The sequence below is a fragment of the Erinaceus europaeus genome, chromosome 4 (assembly GCF_950295315.1).
Source record: "Erinaceus europaeus chromosome 4, mEriEur2.1, whole genome shotgun sequence".
Lineage (NCBI taxonomy): Eukaryota > Metazoa > Chordata > Mammalia > Eulipotyphla > Erinaceidae > Erinaceus > Erinaceus europaeus.
The window spans coordinates 27582846-27607363 of NC_080165.1; the positions used below are offsets into that span (position 1 = coordinate 27582846).

General features: G+C 50.2%; 1 protein-coding gene across 1 annotated transcript in view; it reads right to left on the bottom strand.

Annotated features, from left to right (window-relative positions):
• SHISAL1 (shisa like 1) overlaps window positions 1-23060 on the bottom strand; it is a 116492-nt gene extending 93432 nt beyond the window's left edge. Inside the window, exon 1 of the mRNA XM_060189139.1 lies at window positions 22861-23060. The gene's annotated coding sequence lies outside the window, so the exon portion shown is untranslated. The remainder of the gene's footprint in view (window positions 1-22860) is intronic.
• Window positions 23061-24518: the final 1458 nt, after the last annotated feature.

Here is a 24518-nt window from a genome sequence, read left to right on the forward strand (position 1 = left end):
AGACTGGCAGGCATGTGTAAGAGGTGCATTCCTGAGAGGCCTCGCAGCCTGCCCTGCTCCCAGTCACCTTGCTCTTCCTCTCATTGCTGCTGGTCTTTCATTCATTCATTCACTCACTCATTCATTCATTCTTTCATTTATTCATTCTTTCTCTCTTCTTCCTTTCTTTCTTTCTCTTTTCCCCCTTACTCCTTTCCTTCTTCCATTTTAAAAATAATGTCTTTATTTTAAATTTTTTTTGTAGAGACAGACATTGAGAGGGAAGGGAGAAGAGAGAGAGAGAGAGAGAGAGAGAGACCTGCAGAACTGTTTCACCACTGTGAAGCTTCTTTCCTTGCAGATGGAGACTGGGAGCTTGAGCCAGGTCTTTGCACATGGTAATATATGCTCTCTGGAATGTACCACTGCCTGGCCCACTCCATTCCTTTCTCCCTTGCTTGCTTTTTGCGTGCACGCATGTATCCATCCTACTTTTATATTTTCTTCTTTGTTTCCTTTCCCTCCTTTTCTTTCTTTCTTTCCTTTTTGCATATTCAGGGTCTTGCATACACACAGTTTCACCTCTACAGGGCAGTTTTTCATTCAGAGAGAAAGAGATAGAGGGAGAGACGCCACAGTAGTGGAGCTTCCCTCAAATGCCATGACATCTCCCATGTGGTGATGGGTCTTAAACCTTGGCTGTATGCTTGGCAATAGTATTAGTTCTCTCTCTGGTCTATAGCTGATAACATTTCTTGCAGGCTCACCTGTTGCTTGGAGTTTGTTTTTCATCAGCACCTGCATATGTTAATGCTTTGTGACAAGGGGTCCTGCCTGTCATTTTCCATGGACAATGTCACATGCCTGGAAGAGCACCTGGCACAGACTGTGCAGCTGGCTCTGACTGCTGGGTAAGCACATGAGTAAGGTCAGATGGCTCTAACCTCATGCGCCATCTTTCCATGGATGCAGATGGGGTGGAATTTGGAAGCCCATCCTGGCAGTGGGAAAAACTGAGGCTCAAAAAGTCAGCACTTTGTCTGGGGTCACATGCAAAGCAGGGGGCATGGGGTGGGCAGAGAAGATCCAAGTCCTGCCAGAGTCAGACCATGAACATAGTTATTCAACTGGCATTCATGGAAGGCCAAGTAGGACAGGTGCAGGGGTGTGGAGTGAGCCAGCTCTTTGGGGGCATCTACAGTCCCCAATATGAGGTGAGTCACCCCAAGAATGTGAAATTGTCAGTTGAATGAGAGGACCCTGAGAACCAATAGATGAATAGGGGTCAGCCAGACCCAAGGGCAGGGGAGAAACCTATAATCAACACATGCACTGCTTCTGCAGAGCCCTCAGGGTATATTTGAAGAAATATGGGACTCCGGGGTGACATGGAGGAGAGATGGGGGGATCCTAGGTGGTCAAGGGCTGGCCATGGGTGACAGAGCCCTTGAAGACTGTCTGTGGCTGATGCCCTCAGGTTCAGGGCCTTGTGGTTGGACTCTGAGGTCTCTCTCTCTCTCTCTCCCTTTTTATGTCTCTCTACCAGCCCCTTTGGCCTCCTGGCATCCAGATCCTGTCACTATTAATGATGGACATTAGCTATGTGCACAGAGAGGCCAGGGCTACAGTGCGATCCTCACAGGGGCAGGGACCAGGCTGGCACGCCCAGCACTCTCACCGGTAGACTCCTTCCTCCCCTGCTATCGACCACCATGACCATCTCTCTTTCAATCCATCTTTTTCTGTCACCTCCAGCACCACCAGCTGAGTTGAGGCCAGTGTCCCCTCCTGCCTATTCTTCCTGATCTCCCAGCAAAGGGAGAAGTGAGAGGAACAATGGAAGACTTCTGTCTATAGGCACAGGAGAGCCAGAAAGGCAGCTGGACCTCGTGGATGGAGGGAGAAGGAGTACTGACTCCTCAGGGCAACACTGCTGGTCTACCCAGGCTCTCCCCTGGAGCACTTGTAGGCAGTTGCTCTCCCCTGGAACACTTGTAGGCAGTTGTTCAAAGAGGTCAAGGAGTAGGCAGACAAATAAGCAAGCAGGAAGTAGAAGCTACAAGAGCTTTTGGGAATTGCATGGGCCTGGAGAAACAAAATTTGAACTTTCGGGCATTCTGAACTGGAAGAAGCAGAAGAAAAGCACAGAGCAGTGAACCCAGCACTTTCCACCTCTCCTCTGAGAAGCTTGCCAGCTTGGGGGCTGGATGGTGGAGCTCTCCATTAAGTGCACATATCACCACACACAAGGGTCCAGGTTTGAGCCCCCACTATCCATCTGTAAAGAGGGTATTTCAGGAGTGGTGAAAGCAGGCCTGCAGGTGTCTGTCTTTCTCCCTGTCTATCGTCCCTTCCCTTTCAATTTCTCACTGTTCTGTCAAATAAAAATAAAATAGAGACTTTAAAAAAAAAAAAAAGGAAAAAATGGCTGTCAGGAGCTGCAAATTCATAATGCTAACACTGAGCCCCATTGATAACCCTGTTGGCAATAAAAAATAGGAAAGATTTCAAGGGAGGGGATGGGATACAGAGTTCTGGAGGTGGGAATTGTGTGAAATTGTACCCCTCTTATCCTATGGTCTTGTCAATATTTCCATTTTATAAGTAAATAAAGAAGGAAAAAATAATAAGAAGAAGCTTCCTAACTCCTGGGCAGAATGAGCTGAGTAGAGTGTGGTGGCTACAAAAATTGGAGGTCTAAGCAGGGTCAGTGACATAGCTCACTTAGATAATGAGCTACTTTGCCATGTGCATGACCCAGGTTTGAACCCCCACCATTGAAGGAAGCTTGGGTGTTTTGGGTTCAGCCTCTCTCTCTCTCTCTCTCTCTCTCTCTCTCTCTGCCTTGATAACTTTCTATCTCTATTAAAAATAAAATAAGACAAAATAAAATTAAACAAAAGAAAATAAAATGAAAACCTAAGTAGAACTTTCATCAGACTGATGGTCATAAAAACAATTTCAAAAGCACTGGAGCCCTTAGCCTCTACCTGCAGAGTGGAAGCTTCGCTAGTGGAGAAGCAGTGTTGCAGGTCTCTCTCTCTCTTTTCTATCTCCCCTTTCCCTCTCAAATTTTCTGTCCTGTCAGAAAGAAAGAAAGAAAGAAAGAAAGAAAGAAACAAAGGGAAAAAGAAAAATGGCTGCCAAGAGCAGTGGATTTGCTGTACATGTAGTGATCCCCAGTGGTAAACTTAGTGGAAATAAAAGAAGAAATAAAAGGCACTGGAGTGTAGGAGCCCTGAGGAAGGGGAATACACTGTCTCATTTGGACCTTAGATAGCCTAGGAATAAGGTCCAGCTAGAGATAAAGTGTGCCTGAGAAAGAATCTCAGGGGAGAAACAGCCCAGGCCCAGATGGAATGTAGGTTGCCTCCCCATAATCTAAATACCTGCAGAAGCTAATGTAAACCCTCTCAGAGGATAACATTCTACAGAGACTGTGCACACTTTTGTACCATGGTCAACACTCATTAAAAGCTCCCAGGCATCCCAGTCACAGGAACAAGAGGAAAAATAGACAAAATAAATGACCCATTGGTGATCCAAATATTGGTGTGATTGGACACAGACATGGACATGATTATGATTAGTACATCTAAGAAAAATAGATGACAAGGTGAAGAATTCCAGCCAAATGCTGGAATATATATATATGAAGCAAATGAGAAATCTAGGTCAGAAAAGTCAAAATGAAAGCAAGAATTCAGTAGATGGATTCAGAACAAAGTGGACCTGGCAGAGAAGAGAATTAACAGGGAAAGAAGTGAGAGGGAAATTAGCTGCATTCAAGCAGAGTGACAAAAGAAGGGAAATAAAAAAAAAAGATAAAGACATGAGGATCAGTGAAGAGATCCAATATATATATATAATTGGAGCCCCAGAAGGGCAAGGATATGAATTAGACAGACAGAATATTTGAAAAGATAATTTTCCAGGAATCCTCAACATTTGGCCAAAAAAATATCAAGTCAAGATTCAAGAAGCTTAATTAGCCTTTGAACCACACAGAGCGCTGTGTAGCAAAAAAAGGCTGAAAACCACAGATGGGAGAAAGGCTTGCAAGCATTACTTAATTTTTTTTTAAAAAAGACTGACAGGTATTAATAAAACTAAGGTAACTAGGGGGCGAGCAGGTGGCTCATATAGTACAGGACACATGTCACCATGCACAGACTCAAGTTCAAGTCCCCAGCCATCACATAGGAGAACCTGCAGAGGGGTTGGCTTCACAAGTGGTAGAAAGCAGTGTTGTGGTGTCTTTTTTATCTCTTCCAGTCTCTCCTTTCTCTCTGGAGGAAAGAGAAAAATGGCTGCCAGGAATGGTGGTGTTATGCAAGTGCCAAGCCCCAAGGATAACCCTGGTGGGGGAAAAAAAAAAGACAAGTCAATCCAGAAATTTATGCAGAAGTGAAAAGAGCTTTGCTATTTGAGGGGGTCTCAAGAAAGAGCTATAAGAGAATGCACAGTACTCTGCCTATCACCCTAGGATGATGGGTCCTGAAACTGACACAGCCTGGAATGTCCCTATCTGTGACCACAGAATTTGAGCTCAGACCTACAGGAATGCAGAGGTTACACAGACTCCTGTGCTGACTATGGACCCCCGATCAAATCAATGGGGTTTACAGTTAACAATATTTATACACTTTCCCCATATCCAGGAGCTACTCTCTTCCCTGATCCAGATTTCTGGTCCTTTTACCAATTGTGACACCATCCCCCCCCAGACAATAGCTTAGGTCACCAGCATATTGGATATCAGACACAGGCAAAAACTAGTCGGGTCATGAACCCCGTGGAATATACCTACTAGCTTTTTCCAAAACGGAGACCCCAAATCTTCATCTGCAATATTCTTGCCTTTAGGTTCATAATTAGTCAACAATTTGCTCTGCTTTCCATCTTAATTCTTTTTCAGCCACCAGCTTCCAGATGCTACCATGATGCCAAGCGGACCTCCCAGGGCAGACGACCCCACCAGTGTGTCCTGGAGCTCCACCTCCCCAGGTTCCCATCCCACTAGGGAAAGAGAGAGATAGGCTGGGAGTATAGATCGACCTGTCAATGCCCATGTTCGGGGGGAAGCAATTACAGAAGCCAGACTTCCCACCTTCTGCACCCCATAATGTCCCTGGGTCCATACTCCAGGAGGGTTAAAGAATAGGAAAGCTATCAGGGAAGGGAATGGGATACAGAGTTTTGGTGCCTGGAACTGTGTGGAGTTGTACCCCTCTTATCCTATGGTCTTGTCAGTGTTTCCATTTTATAAATAAAAACTTGAGAGAGAAAAAGAGAGAGAGAATGTACAGGACTGTATTCAAGACTTAAGCAAGAAGGTGGGGTAGATAGCATAATAGTTATACAAAGAGACTCTCATGTCTGAGGCCCCAAAGTCCCAGGTTCAACCCCCTGCACCACCATAAGCCAGAGATGAGCAGTGCTCTGGTAATAAAAAAGTGGAAAGAAGGGAGTCTGGCAGCGGGTTAAGCGCACGTGGTGCAAAGTGCAAGGACCTGCAAGGATCCCAGTCCAAGCCCCCAGCTCCCCACCTGCAGGGGTGGGGTTGCTTCACAGGCAGTGAAGCAGGTCTGCAGGTGTCTGTCTTTCTCTCTTCCTCTCTGTCTTCCCCTCCTCTCTCCATTTCTCTCTGTCCTATCTAACAACGACAACATCAATAACAATAATAACTACAACAACAATGAAAAACAACAAGGACAACAAAAGAGAAAATAAATAAATAAATATTTTAAAAAATTTTTTAAAAGTGGAAAGAAAGGATTTAAGCAAGATCAAGTCAGATGCCCGCACTCTCCCTTTCTCTCTGGAGGAAAGAGAAAAGTGGCTGCTGGGAACAGTGGAGTTATGCAGGCAACAAGCCCCTGGGATAACCCTAGTAGGAAAAAAAAACAAAAACAAGTCACTGTAAGTGTTCTCGGCTCTGCCTAGTGCACAGAGGTGAGGAGGTCTGTGAGGCAGAAAAGGTGACAGCCTCCATTCCTTTGAAGCACAGGACAGAGTGACCTCTTGGAGAAGACAGACTCAGAAAGCTAAAGGGGTGGGCAGGTGCAGTGGGGTGCAAGGAGCACCTGCAGTTTGCAGAAGCCCCCCTTCACACTCTGCAGGGGTTTGCTTTAATCCCCTGGTACCACCCTGCCAAATAGGTGCTACACATGTGTTTTATAATAGAAAAGCAAGCTGATACATAGAGAAATGAAGCTTACTTGTTGTTAAAATTCGGAGGCTCCAGCTGGCCGGGCTAGCTTCACGGGCGGGTAACAGAGACGACCAGAGACATACGGCTGGGCCAGGAAGCTGTATTTCTTTATTCAGGAACAACGATTCATAAACTAACCCAAACTAATCACCAAACAGAACTCTGTTGCCTCTTTCCCCCGCGGCAGCGCCAAGCACTCTCTCGAACTCTGGAACTCTGGAACTCTCTCGGGGTTCCTTGGGGCGGGGCCAAGCGGCCCGCGAAACTAGCAGGACTGATCCAATTTTCTTGGCAGGGGGAGAGCTAGGACAACCCAATGTAAAGCATACAACACTTACTGGCCCCAAATCACACAGAACTCTCATTCGAGACCCAACTCTGTGACCTTTACATAGTACCCAACAGATGGACCAGAGAAGAGGGCCCAGGAATGGAGGGAGGCAAACCCTGGCGGGGCTGTGGCCTGACAGGGGGGCTAACAAGGGACTGTGGCCTGACTGGGAGGCTGTGGCCCTGCTCCCTCCTGCCCCCTTTCCGTGGGTCTATGGCTTCTGCATCTCTCCAGATGAATCATGCCCTGCGCAGATGTTCTTTGCTTACAAATAGCTGTGTTTCTGGGATGACCTGGGAGGGATGAGGGCACAGGGTAGATGACACCCAGCAGCTTAAGGTCAAGTGCAGACTTGTTTTATTGATAGAAACCCAGCCAGTGCTAGAAGAAGTGAAATAAAATCCATTCCCAGCAATGGGTGCATTCTTCATTCATGTAGCTAATTCCAGTCATAGCAGAAGGTGGCTCTTAAGTTACAGCTGTAAATGGTATCCTCTGCTTTGTGTCTCAGGGTCACACAGGGGCCCATAGAGGAAGTGAGAATAGAGAGCCTAGGAATAAAAACAGTAGCTGCTGGTCTTGGGACTAGGAAGGGGGACCAATCCCAGAAAGCCCTGCCAGCTATGGGAAGTGATGTCAGCAAAGCTGGGGCTGCCCTAGATGCCCCTGGCAGAGTCAGACCTTAGTTTCCTCTCCTGTGAAATGGGAACAATCCCCCCTCACCTTCCAGACTATTAAGCTAGAAGGGATGGAGTCTGTTTTCCTTCCCTGGCACACAGTAGGTGCACAGGAAACAGTGGCTCAGCTCTCACAAGCCCAAATTGCTGGAGGGGCTGTGGACCAGAAGTGACTTCCCTAAACTTTTGCCAGGGGCTGGTGGTAGGGTGGAGGGTGAAAGAGCTGGGCAAGGAGCCACTGGGTGGCAAAGGCCACTGTGGCAAGGAACCAAATAGTAACAGCCATCCTGAGCACAGAAGCCTAGGAGAGGGATATGAATCTCAGCAGAGAAAGGATTTGGAATCAGGAATCTCAGCAATCTGGATGTCCCAAGACAATGAAAATGGGGGCCAGCACGGGTTGGGGGTAGGGTCACTGCTCCTCAGTGTCTCACTCACATAGACCCAAGGGCCCTGTGACTTCACAGTTAGGACAGAGTGTAAACGTGCCCTTGTCCCACCTCCACTGCTTCCCCCTCATCAAGGGAGCTTTGTGGCCTTGGGCAAGTGTCTTGGCTTCTCTGAGTCTCTGTCCTCAGCATAAGCAGCACCTGTGCTTTGTGTCTCGCAGGAGGTGATACATGTGAGCTGCTAGAATCAGAGCAGCACCTGCAGGTCCTGCCTGAACAGGTGAACTGAGGGGGGGCATGTGGAGCATGGTGAGGGAGAGGAGCCCCCAGGGAGGGGTATTCCCCCCACTCCATGCCCCTACGCCAGGCAGGGAGTGACACAGTGTCAGTGCAGCGAGAGGTCACTCTCAGATGAGCTGTTCTGTATCCACTTGGCAAGTGACACAGAGAATGGTGTGAGTTCCTTATTCCCAAAGGTGTGTGGGATTCGGCACTGGACAGAGAGGTGGGGCTTTTGGGCCAGGGCCCCCAATTCCTGCTCCATGCACACATTTTTGCCTCAGTTTCTCCACTGAGATGGGGATGAGGACAGCATTCTGCAAAAGGCTTCCAGGTGAGCCCACACACCTGTCTGCTGAGGTTGCGTGCCAGCAGGAAGGGACACAGCTATGTGGCTGCCCCACAGTGCTGGAGGGTGAGGGTGGGGCTGGGGCTGGACAGACAGCTTAGCCTTCACTGTGTGGGGATCCCTGTCCATCTCTGGTAGAATGGCAGGCAGGAGTAGGGGGCAGGGAGCGGCTGGTTGGCTGCTGGGCGCAAGGCATTAGTCTTGTTCCCGGATCTCAATTATCATTCTTAGACCACAGGGCGGTTTTATGGAGTGGAAAAAATCCATTAAGGGTTTTAAAGCAAAGCTCAAGACATAATCACCTCTTTGTCATGGTCTTTTACACAGCAGGCTGGGCCCTCTCTTCCCTACATCCCCCCACTTTCTAGCCACTAGCCTGGCTTAGATGGGGGAAGCCAGGTAAGCTGGGTCTCTGCTGCCTGGCTCATGTGACCTTCAGGGTGCCCTTTCTGGAACCTTCTGCCACAACTGGACTGCTCCTGGGCTGCTTACCCTTTGCCAGAGTAACCTTAAAATATGAGCTTGGCCTTGTTTTTCTTCTGCCTAGGATCAGTAATGGCTCCTCAGTGCCCTGCAGGGTTTGTCTCAACCCTCTGTGATCAGCATCAGCTACCCACTGGCAGTTGTTCATTCCACTCCCTGGCCCAGGGCAAAGTCCTTGTCAATAGATTATGACTAGTTTCAGATTCTGTCACTTTATGGTAGGTTCCATAGTCGCCCAGACTACTTATCTGTAGTACCAGTGTACTTATCTGTATTTAGCAAGAACGTTATAACTGCCCCCAGAGAAGTTGCTGAGAAAACAATGAGATAACACACTTTGCTTGTTCATGTCTCAGTCTCCCAAACTGGCTTAAAAAGTTCTGTTCAGGGTATTCTCTTCCAGGAAGCCTTCCCTGATTACCTAGAGTAACCTGAGGCTTTCCCTCAACACAGAACAGAACCCAGAGCATGGGGGGCAGAACTGGTATCTGGATCCCCAAAAACTTAGCACAGCCAGACACGGAAGGGTGCTGTTGAAGGCTGAGTGATTTGAAACAGCATCTAGAAGCTTCTATCTCAGCTCTGACCATGTCTAACACCTCCCATAACTTCAGGCCTGCTGCCTGGTGTGGACTGCAGGCTCACTGTAGTTTGCTCTAAGGGGCTCTTGATGGCCTCCTTCCTGCCTCAGGCCTCTGCTCAGGCTGGTCCCTTCATCCTTTCCTTTCCTCTGTAGAAATCCTCCCTTAGGGCCAGGCAGTGATGTACCTGGTTGAGTGCACACATTCACAGAGACCCCAGTCCTTACCTGCAGAGGAGAGCTTCACCAGTGGTGAAGTAGAGCTGCAGGTCTCTCTCTCTCTCTCTCTCTCTCTCTCTCTCTCTCCATCTCTGTCTTTTCTTTAAAGTTTATTTATTATTGGATAGAGATAGAGAGAAATTGAAAGGGGAGGGGGAAATAGAGAGGCGAGAGAGACAGAGAGATATCTGCAGCTCTGCTCTACTGCTCACGAAGCTTCCCAACTGCAAGTGGGGACCTGGGGTTTGAACCTGGGTCCTTGCACACTGTAGTGTGTGTGCTTAATCAGGTGCATCTTTATCTCTGTTTCTATCTCTCTTCCCCTTCTCCTTTCAATTTCTGTTTTGTCTTATCTATCTATATATATATATATATGTGTGTGTGTGTATGTATACATATGTATATGTATGAAATTCTCCTTTAAAGACTCAAAGAAATGCCACCTCTTCTGTGAAGCCCTCTGAACCCCCTCTGCCTATGTTCAGAGTGACCTTTCTGTGTCTTGTCCCACTTGGTTGAGTCTCCTGCCTTTATTCCAGGACACATTGCTGGTGGGCAACTTGTCCCAGAGGGTGAAAGTAGGGGAGGGAGCCCTGACACCCCCACAGCTAATCTAAAGCAACCCAGCCTGGACCCAGCAGGGGCTTGGACCAGAGACTTGCTCTGGGTCCTGAAGGTGGAGCAGGACCTGCTGGTTTCCCTTAATCTGTCCTCATCTGATTCCCTCCCAGGCCAGCCTGCCATGTGGGGCGGTGGGGAGAGTGGCCTGGGGCCCTGGGAGACACTGCATGGATTTACCTGGAATAAGTGGGGAGTGAGTCGCCTCCACCAGTTGCCCTCATCTCCTTGTTCACACACTGCTGACTTTAGGCTCAGCCTGGCTGGCTGGGGATGAGGGCCAAAGGCCCTGGGTCCTGTGAGGCTGCTGCTCAAAGCAGCTTCTCCTGGGGTCAGATGGGAAAGGCAGCAGAGTGAGGACAGTCTGGCTTCAAAAAGCTTCTAGAAGCCTGCAGAGGGTTCAAGAGCTGGGTTTGAGGAAGAGGCTATGCCACCTTAACAGGTGCAAAACCACATTTTGTAGACAGGAGTGTAAGAAAGGCACACTTGGTGATACTCCCATTTAGAAAGACCAGGCCAGGGTGCAGGGGCCCCACATTGATGGGTGACTGACTGACCAGTGACAGGAGCTCAGGGAAGCACAGAGGAATTTCTAGGGCTCATCACACAGTGGGCAGCAGAGATGGGAGAGATGTGGCAAGCATGTAGGGCAAGGCAGCCTCTTTCACTCTGCCTGCACGTCCCCGGGAGGGGCAGAGAAATCAGCCTCTCCCCAAGCCCTCTGAAGGCGCTCCTGATTGAAACCAGAACAGGAATAGGAGGCATTCAAGCCCAGGCTGTCCCTCCCTCTGCCTGTATTAGCTGCCAGGAGTGTAATGATTTTCATTAATACCATCAGCTTTCCTCAAACTTGATTATAATTACCCTCCAGCCCACATTCCCCTCTGCGGGTCTGATGCTGTGGAGACTGTACATTAATCAAACCAACTGATCGCATCTGAATGCTGATGGCCTGAACCCAGAGCCAGGGCCAATGAAAAGGCAGGAAGGGGGTGGCTGGGCACCCTGTCTCCAGGAAGGAGGACATCCATATGGTGGATGAATGAATGAATGCTAATGTAGCACGAGAAGCCTCCTCTGCTCACAGGGCCTGTCCTCGTGTATCACCTGTAGGACCCTCCTGGCAGCTCTTTGATGCAGAAAGACCTTGAGGGCCCCAGCTCAGAGAGGTCAGGTGACTTCATGAAAGCCACACAGCATGTGGGAAATCAGCGCTAACCCAGAGTCTAGCAACCCTTGGCCAACCACCTCTTTCTTGTCACCCCTGAGAGTTATGAGGAGTAGGTGCTAAAAGGAAGGAAAGGGCAGAGAGAAGGATTGAGGGCAAGGGAAAGCTTTAGAAGGCCAAGGTGAAGGTGCCACTTGGGGCTCTGGGAACAAGTCCTGGAACCTTGGCTTGTTGCCTGGGTCTCAGCTCTATCTCCAGTCCTTCATTTTTGTATTGCATTTCAGCAACCCCAGCCTTTGGTCATTTCCGCAAACCCATTGCTAGTGGGTCCCCTTCAGCATTACTGGATCCCCCACATGACACCAGTCAGCCCCCCCCCTTTGAGGATCTTAGGCATACAGCAATGGTATCATGAGGTGTTTGTCACGTAGCTTCTTTGCCATCTGCTTCACTTCCTGGGTTTGTGCTCTGTCGGGTCTCAGAGCCCTCTTCTCTAAAGTGGGTGACAAGGGAGTCGAACCCCTAGTGCCCTAGGGCAGGTGTGGTCTTAGGTTCTCAGCAGGTGAATCCTCCTCCCCCTTGAGCTCTCTGGCTAGTGCTCCCTGAGGACCTGTATGACCCCCGATGACTTTATGTATGGAGAAAATAGGTTCATTTTTCACACCTCTGTACCATTTCTCTTGCCTCTTCCACTAGCTTTAGTTCCTTTGCCAGTGTCCACTTATTTTTATTTTGCTCTGTCCACTCATCAGTGTTATATTGTATACTGCCCCCGTATTTCACAGATGGGTGGAATCTTTTACCTTCTGGCTTATTTTGTTTTGTTGTATTCTTTAGGCTCCTTTCTATTTTGCTGCAAATGGCAAAATTTCATCTTCAGAGCTGAATGGTATTCCACTGTAGACACACACACACACACACATACACACACACACACACACACACACACACACACATCTGCCTCTAGCACCTCGGCTATCTCTGTATCTTGGCTATTGTAAATGGCACTGCAGCAAACATTGGGGTGACATTGGTTTCATAGTCCTTGGAGAACTACTCAGGAGTGAGAGTGCTGAATAATAGAGGTGAAGAGGCTGAGTAACTGAGTAGGTTTACCTAGAGATGGAGCTGGCCTTCCAGAAGAGGAGGGAACGGAATTCCAGGACATGACACAAGGTGACTCAGAGGCAGGAAGAGCACAAAATTTAGTGAGATCCAAGAACTGCTCTCAAGGTTGTGGGGTCAAGTGAACCCTCTTGCACTGCTGGTGGGAATGTTAATTGGTCCAACCTCTGTGGAGAACAGTCTGGAGAACTCTCAGAAGGCTAGAAATGGACCTACCCTATGACCCTGCAACTCCTCTCCTGGGGAATATATCCTAAGGAAGCCAACAAAAAGATCTGTGTACACATATGTTCTTGGCAGCACAATTTGTAGTAGCCAAAACCTGGAAGCAACCCAGGTGTCCAACAACAGATGAGTGGCTGAGCAAGTTGTGGTATATATACATAATGAAATACTACTCAGCTATAAGAAATGGTAACTTCACCATTTTCAGCTGATCTTGGACGGACCTTGAAAAAATCATGTTAAGTGAAATAAGTCAGAAATAGAAGGATGAATATGGGATGATCTCTCAGGCAGAAGCTGAAAAACAAGATCAGAAGAGAAAACACAAGTAGAACCTGAACTGGAGTTGGCATACTGCACCAAAGTAAAAGACTCTGGGGTGGGTGGGGAGAATACAGGTCCAAAAAGGATGACAGAGGGCCTAGTGGGGGTTGTATTGTTATATGGAAAACTGGGAAATGTATGCATGTACAAACTATTGTATTTACTATCTGTAAAACATTAATTCCCCAATAAAGAAATAAAAAAAAGAATAGGAAAGCTATCAAGGAGGGGATGGGATACAGAGTTCTGGTGGTGGGAATTGTGTGGAGTTGTACCCCTCTTATCCTGTGGTTTTTGTCAGTGTTTCCTTTTTATAAATAAAAATTATAAAAAAATAAAAAAATGAAAAAAAGAACTGCTCTCAAGAGAATGGGGGTCAGGAAACCAAGGCTTAAGAAAGGGGAGGGGGTGGGTAGTGAGCATCTGGTTGAGTGCATGTATTACAAGAAAAAGGGTGGGACTAGAGAGAAGCTAAGTGGTTGAGCATGACCTTGCATGCCCGAGGCCCCTGGTTCAGTCCTCAGCACTGCCATATGCCAAAGCTGAGCAGTGTTCTGGCTCCTCTTCCTCTCTCTCTCTCTCTCTCTCTCTCTCTCACACACACACACACACACACACACACACATGCATAGATGGAAAGAAGGAAGGATGGAAAAGATGTGTTTCAAAACTGCAGCAAGATACAAGTCTACAGAGCGTATGTGTGACTAAGCATGGGTAAGGCTAAGTACAGAAGACTCCCGGGGACCTGCTGGCATTCTGGGGTGACAACAGTGGAAGGCCTCCGCACTCACACAGTAAAGCAGCAGCAAGTGCACTGTGATAAAGGGCAGCCCCTTCCCTGACTTCTCCGGATCAGCCCCAGAGCAGGGAGGTGAGAGAGCTGTGAACACCAAAGGAAGATGTTTAAACAGAGTTCCCCACAACGCAGGATTGTCCTCAGAAATTAGCACATGGACTGCTCCAGACAAGAAGGATCTGGCTCACCCCCACTCAAGTTCACGGTGCCTGCGCACACACACATCTGCCTCCAGGTGCTGCTGGTTAGAGTGGCCAGTAGAATTTGGCACTAGGCAGGCTGGGGTTTCATTTCTGAGCTGCTGGTCCCAGTATTTACAGCATGCTAGCTGCATATGTCCCGTTTCTTGCTCATTTTCCCACTCATAGACACACAGGCAGAAGAAATGACTGGCTTGCCTAGCACATGGGTGCTCAGTCTGGTTGGGGAGGTGGGGGTGGGCTGCCCACTCAGACCCCACTCCAAGCTCAGCCAGTTTTCTCCCAAGATGCTTAGGGAAGGCTTTTGCTTGGACATGGCAGATTGCTAAGTGGACCTCAGAGCATGTGCAGCCCCAAAGATCTCAGGAGCAACTGTCACTGATGGACAGTTGACCTAGATAAGGGTCATCTCCTGAAGTGGCCAGGAGAGCACATAAAACCATGTAAGACCACTCACCTCCACTCACCCCCTATCCCACATCCCCATTTCTCTTTCTTATTCCTTAATTCAAGATGCAAATCCTCAGTCTGTACCATTTACTCTGGGATCTACGACTATGTTAATGCTTGGCACATAGGTAATCAGATTTGTTCTTTATCTCCTACCAATCTACCTGATGTTAATGTGTTTGCTTGGCTCACCCAAGGAGCTCCCAGAGGGAGAAGGGGAGGTTCCACTGTGCCTCAGCCTTGCCAGGCCAACAGACAGAAGCTGAGCTGGACAGGCTTGGCAGAGTCATCAGCCCCAGCTTCAGCCTGTAGCTGTGGGCACTGTGGTCAGAGCCAAGGGCAAGAGGAACCCATTTCTCCACCACCATTCTGCCCCCCAGGAACCCACTACCAGGAGTATCCTGAAGGTCCAGAGTAATGGTGGTGCTGGGTAGACAGCAGCTGGGGGGAGAGGTTGCTTAAATTGGACAAACAGGGTCCATGGGGAAGGGGCCTCATGGTATAAACTAAATGGCTAGAAGAAGCTGGAGGAGAACTGCCTTCTTGTTCAGGTGTGGCTGGAGTTGGCCATGCTCCAGAGGCTGGCACAGGACCAGTGAGGCTGGAGAGGGGGCTCTGCACAGAAGGGCACACAGGTGGGGCGGAGGCTCAGGGTGAGTTTGAGAGCTCCCAGGTCCAGGTGGTGTGTGCTCTGGAGCCCACCGTCAAGTCCTTGGAGCAACCTTCAGTGAGTGGGTGGGCAGGTGGGGGGAGCCCCAGGCCAGGGGGCAGCAGGCACAGGCTCCACTTTAAGTCAGCAGTCAGCTGAAACTGGAGAAGGAAGCTCAGGGTGGTGCGGGCTCCCAGGCAGGGAGGTGTGGGCGAGCCTAGCCAAGTGCTCAGAGCAGAACCAGCTGATAAGAGAGAGGTGGGAGCGTATTCTTTAAAGTTATAAAGGGAACCCACAGCCCAGGCAGCAGACGTTCATGGGAGAAAGTCTAGGCAGGGAGGGTGGGGCGACGGGTCTCCCTCTGGCCCTTTCACTGGGTTTGTAAGTGTGTCTGGATAGCTGCCAACAGACACACCTTTTTGTTACAGAAAGAGGGAGAGCAGTGAGCCACTGCAGAAGAGAACATCAGATGACCAGTAGGGGAGGAGCAACCCATGGAGGGCCTGGGAGGGAGCTCAGGAGAGGGCCCACCCACTCACACTGACTCTGGGGGACTGAAGGCTGGGGGCAGGTGCTGGATGAAGAAAGAGTACAGGCAGCAGCAAGGGCAACGCTCAGACCTGGATAGGAAAGGGGTTGTGTGAGTGCAAGGGCAGGAGCCCTGGGGGTGAGAGGGCCTGGCTGGACAGCACCCCTGTTAGAGCAGAGAGGTCAGGCAACCTGGCCAGGGCTGGAGGCTGGAAGCTGGAGGCTGGAGGCCCAGAAATAGCAGAGGGAGAATTTGAATCAGGCACCCTACTGACAGCACTGCCTCTGACAGGGCACAGGACACATGAGGTTCTGGGTGGTGGCCACTACCCAGAAGGCCACCCTGACCAGAGACATGAGCCCTGCCCCATTACAGGAGGCTCATCCAGACTCTGGGACTCGATTCAATTATAAACACATTAAAAAGCCATCAGCACTCAGAAGCTCCTGGCTGTAGAGACTGACATCACTGAGTGAGGTCAAAATGAGGCTGCTGCCTCCTTAGAGGAGGCCCTTGTGGCTCCAGGAGGAGGAAACATTTGATTCCACAGCACTCACTGGGGAACACCAAGTATCAGTATGGCGGCAGGACTGAGGCGAGCTGTTCCCCCGCCCCACCCCCCATTTCCTGGGATTGCCATGAGTGCATAGGACCAGCTATAGCCCAGCCGAGGGTTAAGGTCAGCCTCTGCTCCCCCTCTGCCAAAGTGACCTTTGTGAGTCACTCTGCCTCCCTGAGTCCTGGTCTCCCAGGATAAGGTGAGACAGAGTCCCCAGGGAGCTCATGCTCCTGCAGGTAGGTAGGGCTGTCCTCTCGCCTCAAGGGCCTAACCGCAGTGCCTAGCAATTCCACCCAGCTCACGCCTGCCCCAGGGACTTTGCACATGACATCTCAGCACCCCCCCCCACACACACACACACAGCCCAGCAGATGTCAGCTTAAATATGGCCTCCTTGTCAAGATACCTGTGTCCTTCTGAACAGAAGCCTAATCCGGCTGAGGGCTGAGCTGGTGTTTCTGCCACTGTGTCCTGCATCCCAGCATCTCTGCCTGCCCTGTTCTGGCTGGTAGGCCTCCCTGACAAAGCAGACTTCTTAACAGTGCAGAGAGTTTCCCTTGAAGCCACTCGTTGACATCTACCCCTTTCTTAGGAGCAGGGAGTATTAATGAAGAGGCACAACGAGCCCTAATTGTCTCCCAGTCTTTTATCAGTCCTGATGCACTTCCTCTGCAGACCTCTTTGGAAGCTAATTGACAGGTGGGTGGGGGCAGGAGTGGGCAAGAGCAGTGCCTCTTCAGTGACTGATGTTGGAGACATCATACAGCTCAGAGTTGCTTTCAGAGGAGGAGAGCTTGGCTCTCAGACACAGCCTCAAAGTGCTAGTTGCTGGGGAGGACCCAACTCAGGGAGATGGAAGAGGAATTGCTCCCTCAGAATGCAGAGCCAGGGACCAGAGAAAGTCATCTGTGCCATCAGCTGGCCTAAGCTGGGAGGGTGTGCCCATGAACCCCAACAGTGTCATGGGGGAGGATACTTTGCAGGTGGGATGCCTCCAGGCAGAAGAATCCCAGATTTTGAAGAGCAGAATGTAGCTCCAAAGAATTCCACAGCTCCAAGTGGCCCAGTCTCTGCAAAGAGTCACAGTCCATATATCCATGATTCTCTCCATTGCCCCTGCCCCTGTGTATCCTCTGTCTCTTCTTCCCCTGATTCCCTGGTCATTTTTTTTTCACTGAGTGCACTGCCTTTTTGCTTGTCTGATGGCTCTCTCCGTGCTGTGTGATAGTCAGAATTCTCTATAACACAGAAGGCTCAGGAATCAGCCACTGGGGACAGTTCTTCCCTTGATTTCTTCCTACTTCCACCCCACCTCTCTACTGATGCTCACATTTCTGTATCTCAGGCACCCAGGAACCACCTGGCTTGTCAGGAAATCCTCCAAAGGCTCTGAAGAGTATGTGCCTACTTTGTGTGTGTGTGGGGGGGGCTTATAATGGGACCCCCAGCCCCAGCACTGCAGCATTCTGGTGGCACTGCTCACTATTATAGGAAGGCTCAGGCCACCCACCACACAGCATGAAATGTCCCCATCAGGTCTCAATCAGAGTCACAGGCCTTCTGTACATTTGCACAGATCCAGCAAGGAAGCAGGTCAGTGGGGCTTCGTGGAGGGGGTGACATTTGGGCTGAGAGTAGATATTTACCAAGAAGACAGGGCCATAGACTTGAGTCTGAAACTATCCCCCTGACTGAATGCTTACAATTTTGTGAACTCATATTAACCCACCCATAATAAAAATGATTAAAAAAAATCAAAGACCCCAATGAACTAAAGAAACAAAGATGGGTAGCCCTAGCATAAAAGAGACAGAGAAGAACTGAGGCCTGGGGCTAGCTGAGTGTGTGTGTGGGTGAGGGGCAGGCATGAGGCTAGTGATGGGTAAAGATGACTCAGGGTGAAGGACGACAAAGACACACAAGTGGCATTTAGACATTAGGCCAAGAAAGGGCACATAGGAGGATCCTCCTGGCAGGGAAAACAGCATGTGCAAAGCCCATAGGGAGGAGACAGCCTGGGTGATAATGAACATGAGTGTGGAGTGGGCTCAGGCCAGCAGGGTCAAGCCCACTTTTGCTCTGTATTGTAGGTGGCTTTGGACTTGCCCCCAGAGTCCCATTCAGAGAGTGATAATGCAGTACCAGGATGCTGTGCAGTCAAGGGGGCAGCTGGGGTGCTGGTGGGGGAAAGACCGTGCTCTTTACTACCACCCGCTCCAGGGCCACCATTACCTGGGTTATGAGGTCCCCGAGAATCCAGAGGGGGACAGTGCAGGAGGAGCCTCTGCAGCCAAATCCCAAGAGCCCTAGGTGTCTTGCTTGCAGTCAATAGGATTAGAGGGAGCTGGGCTGGGACTGGGGCTGGAGCTGTCTGGGGGTGGCAGTGGCAGAGGAGAATCAATTAACTCGAGGTGGTGACTTTGATTGTACATTTCGGTGAGAAAGAGCAAAATACTCTCCTCATTGGCTTTTTAGATTAAGAACTGAAAACATTTAATGCATTGACATGACTGAAGAGGACACTTCAGTCTATTTCAGGGACACTCAAGGCTGAGAGAGGGAGAAAAGAGTGAGGAAGAGAGAGGGAAAGAGAGAGGGAGGGAGGGACAGGAAGATCTGGAGAGAAATTTTGTTGAGAGAGGATGGTGGAGAGGGTAAAGACTGGCTGGAGGGGGCAGTGGGGCCAGAGAAGTCTTGGGGGCCCGGGGAAAGAGGCCTCCCCAGGTTGGTGGCTGCATCTTCGCTCTCAGTGCTGTGGTGGGCACTGGGCAGAGATCTGCTCACTGGAGAGAAGCTGAGATGAATAGCCCCTGGGTTTCTGGGGTCACCCCATCAGCAGGCAGGATCTGGGATGGAAGGCAATTCTGACTGATTTTCCACCTCCCCCACTAGTGGGACTTCCTGCAGGGGTACTGGGGAGTGTCAGGGCACCACTGTGGAGGAGCCCCCAGCATTTTCTCTGGAGAAACTCCTCAAAAGATTTCACTTGAAAACCTGCCAGTAGACTTACACCTTCAAGGTAGAAATTGCCCTGCTGATTGCCATCAGTGTCACCAGGGTCACCCAGTGGAGCTCCACACATGCCCAGCATTATGCTCATCTGAAATCAGCCCTTCTCAAGATGACTTCACGACACCCTCATGTACAGACTGGGAAACTGAGGCACTCCGTCCTCAGTAAAGTGAAGTCACTGGACGATATTTAATAGTGCTAGAGTGTAGGTCCAGGCTATCTGGTTCCATAATATCCTGCCTCTTGCATACAGTAGGCTCTCAGTTGTGGGCCTTTCTGAAACAAGACAGGTGACAGGAAGGACCCAGCAGTTCAGTTGCAGCTCCCATGTCTCTGTCCCACCCCACATCTCCTCTATATTAGAGAACACGCCTGGGTTCCCCCTGCCCTCTTGGAGGATGGCCTTTAGAAGACACCCTGGACCCCTTTTAAAGATGGATAAACAGAGGACCATAGAGGCCAAGGCCAACAGATGTATCCAAGGACACACCGTTACAACACAGGGCCCCTTCTTACAGGCAGTCCTCTTGTCCCCAGGCCCACCTGGTTGGCCAGTTGTGGAGGGAAGGCAGGCTCCTAATCCCCTCTCCTTTCCCTGGTTTCCTTCCATGACCCTCTGGCCAGGGTCCTGAAATCCTTAGCTGCAAGGGTGTGTACTTAACCTAGAAAAATAGCCCTGCTCTCCTTGGGGTTCTGAACAGCTGGTTCTTAAACATGGTCTTAGCTTAAGGGCATGTGGGTGCCGAGCCTTTATTTTATGAATTAGTGTAAATGGGAGTGTTTGTGAGTGACCTTTAAGTCACTGGGCCCTTGTCACCCTGCTCTTGGCTGGTAATTCTCCAAAGCTCCCACATCCCCCAGCGCTGCCACCTCAAATGATTTAAAGAGCAGGACAATTATAATTACATAATGAGATCAGAGGTTCCTGGTTACTACTTAATTTAGAGCCTGAGCCACTTCAGCTTCCAGGAGCACTCAGGAAGGAAAACCAATGCCAGGGGCCCAGGCACCTTTCACTGTGGCATCCAGGCCTCTGCCTGGGCAGTCCCCCCTTCCCAGATGCCCCTCTCTTTCACCTGCTGAAACCCCTCTGTGAGACCACCTTCCCCAGGAAAACTTTTCGGGCACCTAGATGACATACAAACATACAAACCAGATCTCTACTCTGCTCACCTCCCTGGAGTCCCTAAGCCGGAAGGAATACTTCCACTATTCCAAATGTGATCCGGTCTCAGTAACACTGACCACAGGGGTCCTGCGGTCCAGGGAGGATCAGACATTGGCCTGTTCTCTGGTGGCATCCAAACTGGGGGACATCAAGACAGTCACAAGCTTTATACCTAGGGTGGTGCTTTTGGATAATGAACAGTAAGACCAGCAGGGCATCAAAGGGTAAGCGCTACCTTCTCCTTCATAGCTGATGGCAGGACAGTACCCTAATCATGGAGGCCAGAACCTCTGGGTGTCTGAAGACTTCTGCTAGGGACATTGTTCTCTGTGACTTTTGGACTAAAGGCTGAGGTCTGTAGTGAGATTGGCAGGTGCTGAGTATTCCAGGAGACCCTGTTTCAGACACACCCACCTTCCTGTAGCTCTGTCTTCTCTATCATGCACACTCACCCCTGCACACTTATTCAGAGTGTCTCTTTACAGTACTTCATTCTTTGCAATTGAGCAAAGTGGTGAGGCGTGGAAGACAATGTTATAAAATCCCCAGACCTCACTTCTATCTCCTACCCTTTCTCAGGCTGAGGCAACCCTTTGGATCTGTGGGTGGCTTGAAGACAATACCAAGGCCTTTGGGGAATAGGGTGAATAGAGTTCTCACACATCCAACAAGATCAGCAACAATTAACCACAAACACAAGACTTTCCCACAATCAGAGAGTCCTGTACTTCCCCATATCCTGTTCTCCCTACTGGAAGGAGGTGAATGTGTACACAGATCCAAACTCAGCCTGTGGTATCAGCCAGCACCCTGTGGGGAAGAGACAGCACCAGACAGAGGGGGAGGGGGACATTATCATGGCCCAGAAGAGCTGGGATTGGGCTAATGTCACAATTAGAGCAGCCATGTCTGCTTGTGTGCAGAGTGGAGTCTGCGGGTGTTGTGTATGGCTGTAGGTATTATGATGTGTTTAGATGTATATGGCATATGTATGTATGATGTGTGAATCCCACAAGTACTTGCACACCTACTGTGTGCTGGTCCTGTGCTGCAAAGTATAAGCCCTTGAGGCCCAGGGTTCAGTGTGGAATAATGCAGAAGGTGAAAGGGTGAAAACATAGACACTGTGTGCCGCCCCTCACGCCTGCCATCTGCTTTGTGTCACGCCTCCTCCAGTGCTCTCTCTCTTATTCTTCCAATAACCCCAGAAGGAATAGTAAGAAGCCTGAAGTTAGAGGGATAGATGTCTTGCCTAGATGTTCACATCCTGGGAGTGGGCAGGAGTCAGTCAGGGTTGAAACTTCAGCCTCCAAAGTTGCAGTGCCCAATTCCTGTCCCCTGACACTGAGCACAGGAGGACTGGAAGCAGTGCCACATAGCTGGGTGGATTTAAGCATAGACTGGGTGGGGTTCTGGGGGGTGTATGGGAGAAGGCTGAGGGATGCTAGTCCCAGGGAGATTAATTGCAGGTAATAGTAGGGCAGTGGGCACAGATGTCTGGCATGTAGGATCTTGGGTCACTTTTGCAAGAAGGTCACATTCAGTCAGAGATCAAGTGATATGTCCCTGTTGACTGCCATGGAGAGGATCTCCAGGCCACCTTCCTTCCTGCAGCCCCACACCAGCTGGATTTCCCTGGCAGCTCCTGGGCCAGCACAGCTGCAGGAAGTGGCCAGGGCAGAGATGGCTTACTCTCAGGCCACAACACATCCATGCAGATCACTTGCAAAATGACTCCCCATGTGCTCTAGGAGCAGTCCTCACTGGAACCAACATCTCCCCAGCACCCCAGTACTAAGGGCGGGGTGTGACAACTGTCAGCAGGCTCTGCCACTCAGCCCATTGCTGTGTCCCCCTCCTGGGCACAGGACATCATGCTTTAGCATGTGTTCCCTCCCCAGCAGGGAACTTGGCACAGAATTCCATTAGACAGAAAGGGGGATTTGAGAGCAGAGACAAAGGTCTCAAGCTCCCTAGATGGGTCCCCACATTTCTATCAGCACTGGCTCCATGCCCCAAGCAGCCCCACCCACACAGATTTCTTTTTTGTCAACCTGAAGTCTGATACAGAGCCGGGACCCTGCAACATCTTACTGGCCTTCTCCCCATATCCCTAGAGAGTCTTCTGCACACCCGAAAAGGCTGTCTTCCGCAGCCCACCAGGGGCAGCACCCCACCCTCTGTCCTTGCCACCTGCAACAGAACAGGGAGGACTTTCTCCAGGCTTCTGGCAGCTGAGCAGGATACTTGCCTCTGAAACTTTTCAGCTTGTTTCCTGAAAGCCCATTAACCACAGCCGGCACCCAATTAAGCCACTCGGGGCTCTGACATTTGGGGGAAGGTTAGCTGATCACCTCCTGAGATGAAAAGGGCAAACCTTTCCCCACCAAGCTGAGGGCATGAATGCTGATTGAAGGTGGTATCACTGCCAATTGAGGGAGAGCAGAATGCCTACAGCAGTCACCCCTTCTCCAGAGTTGAGAGTGGGCACAGGAGCCCTCCAGCCCCCCTCTCTCCAAGACCCACAGCCTTACCTCCTCCAGGGATCAGACCCTTCAGGGCATGAGAGCTGTCTTCTCACCAGTGTGTGCCCTGTCAGTAGCCGGCTGTGGAGGGGAGTTCCAGGTGCCCTCAGAGCCCCCCAGCCTTTCTCTTGGGAGCTACTTGGTGGAGCTCGTCCCAGGCTGGGGGAGGTATATATATGTACATGTGGGCTGGGGGCAAATATTCCTGTCTGCTGCCTGCCACCAACCCACCCCAGGTCCAGCTGCCCAGGGAGGGTGGCCCTCTGAGGCCAGGCCCACGGCATCTGCCAGAGCGGCAGGCGGTGGCAGTGTGTGCTGGCCGGTCTCCCACTGGCTGCTCCCAGGCTCAAGCATTGGTTTATTTTTAGAGCTTGGCCCTTCCCCAGCTGCCGCCAGGATCCCAGCTGAGATTTCCAGCCACTCAAACTAGCCTGCTTCTGGGCAGACTTGTCGCTCACTGGGAATGTTCTGGAAGGCAGGGAAGGAGAATCTCGAGATGTGGTCCCTGACTGAGTAGTGTGGGTCTGGGACAGGGACCCCCAGCCCCTCTGATGAGATCTGCAGATCTCAGATCTGTAGCCTCAGGTTCAACTTCTCCACTTGGGCAAGGCATATCCATTCCTCCTTGCTTGACTGGTTTGATTATCTGGGAGGAAGAAGACAACAGGTCCACTTGCAAGGGATGGGCTGGAGTTTGAGGAGAGGCTGGAGTAAAAGAATAGCCACCATTGTCCATTCTCTGCTTCTCTGCACTGGGCTGAGGCCAGGGGAGGCTGAGGAAACATTGCCCTTTTCATCATCTTTACCTGTGTCTGCAGATAAAGTAGGCGCTCAATAAATACACAATAGGCAGGGGACAAATGCCCATCTTCTGAAAGTCTGCAAGTCCTGTGGGTGCAGTCATTTGGCAGAATAGGAACCTAGGGTTGGGATCTAAGAGGTGACCAGGGCTCCCGCCCACCCTTAGTGGTGGATTATGCTGTCACACACTGTTGTTCTGCTTCTTAGCCACACAGTATGACCCTGGCCCCGGTATGTTCCCAAGACACTGGAGTCCACATGCCTTGCACTCTGTTCAGCATGCCTTTACACAGGTCGGATCCTGCCTGCCTGCCCCGGGACTCCACCGTGGGGGCACTCTGCCTGTTGCTGCTCTCTGGTGTCTGGCTCTGGCAGGTTTTACACAGCCTGTTGGCTGGGTCCTGCTCATCTTCCAAGCACCTAGAGCGGGGCTCGTCGTAGTGAGGACTGAAAGGGGGACATACAGGAGACATCCATGTACAGCAGAGAAGCAATTACAGAAGCCAGAGCTCTTTTCCTTTTATACCCTGAAAAGAATTTTATTCCAGGGCCAGGTGGTGGGGCACCTGGTTAAGTGAACATGTTACAATGGGTTTCAAGCTGCTGGTCCTCACCTACAATTGGTGAAGCAGTGCTACAGGTGTCTCTCTGTCTCTCCCTCCCCTTCCTCTCAGTTTCTGACAATCTCTACCAAATAAGTAAATAAAGATTTTTTAAAAAGAAGAGATATAAATTAATTTTAGTTCATGCTGCCAAAGGAGATGACCAGAGGGCTCCAAACCCCAGCTTCACCAGGACTGGAAACTTTTGTGACCAGGAACCTTTGTTTTTTGACCTATCACTGAGAGGGAAGAGATTCCAGAGAA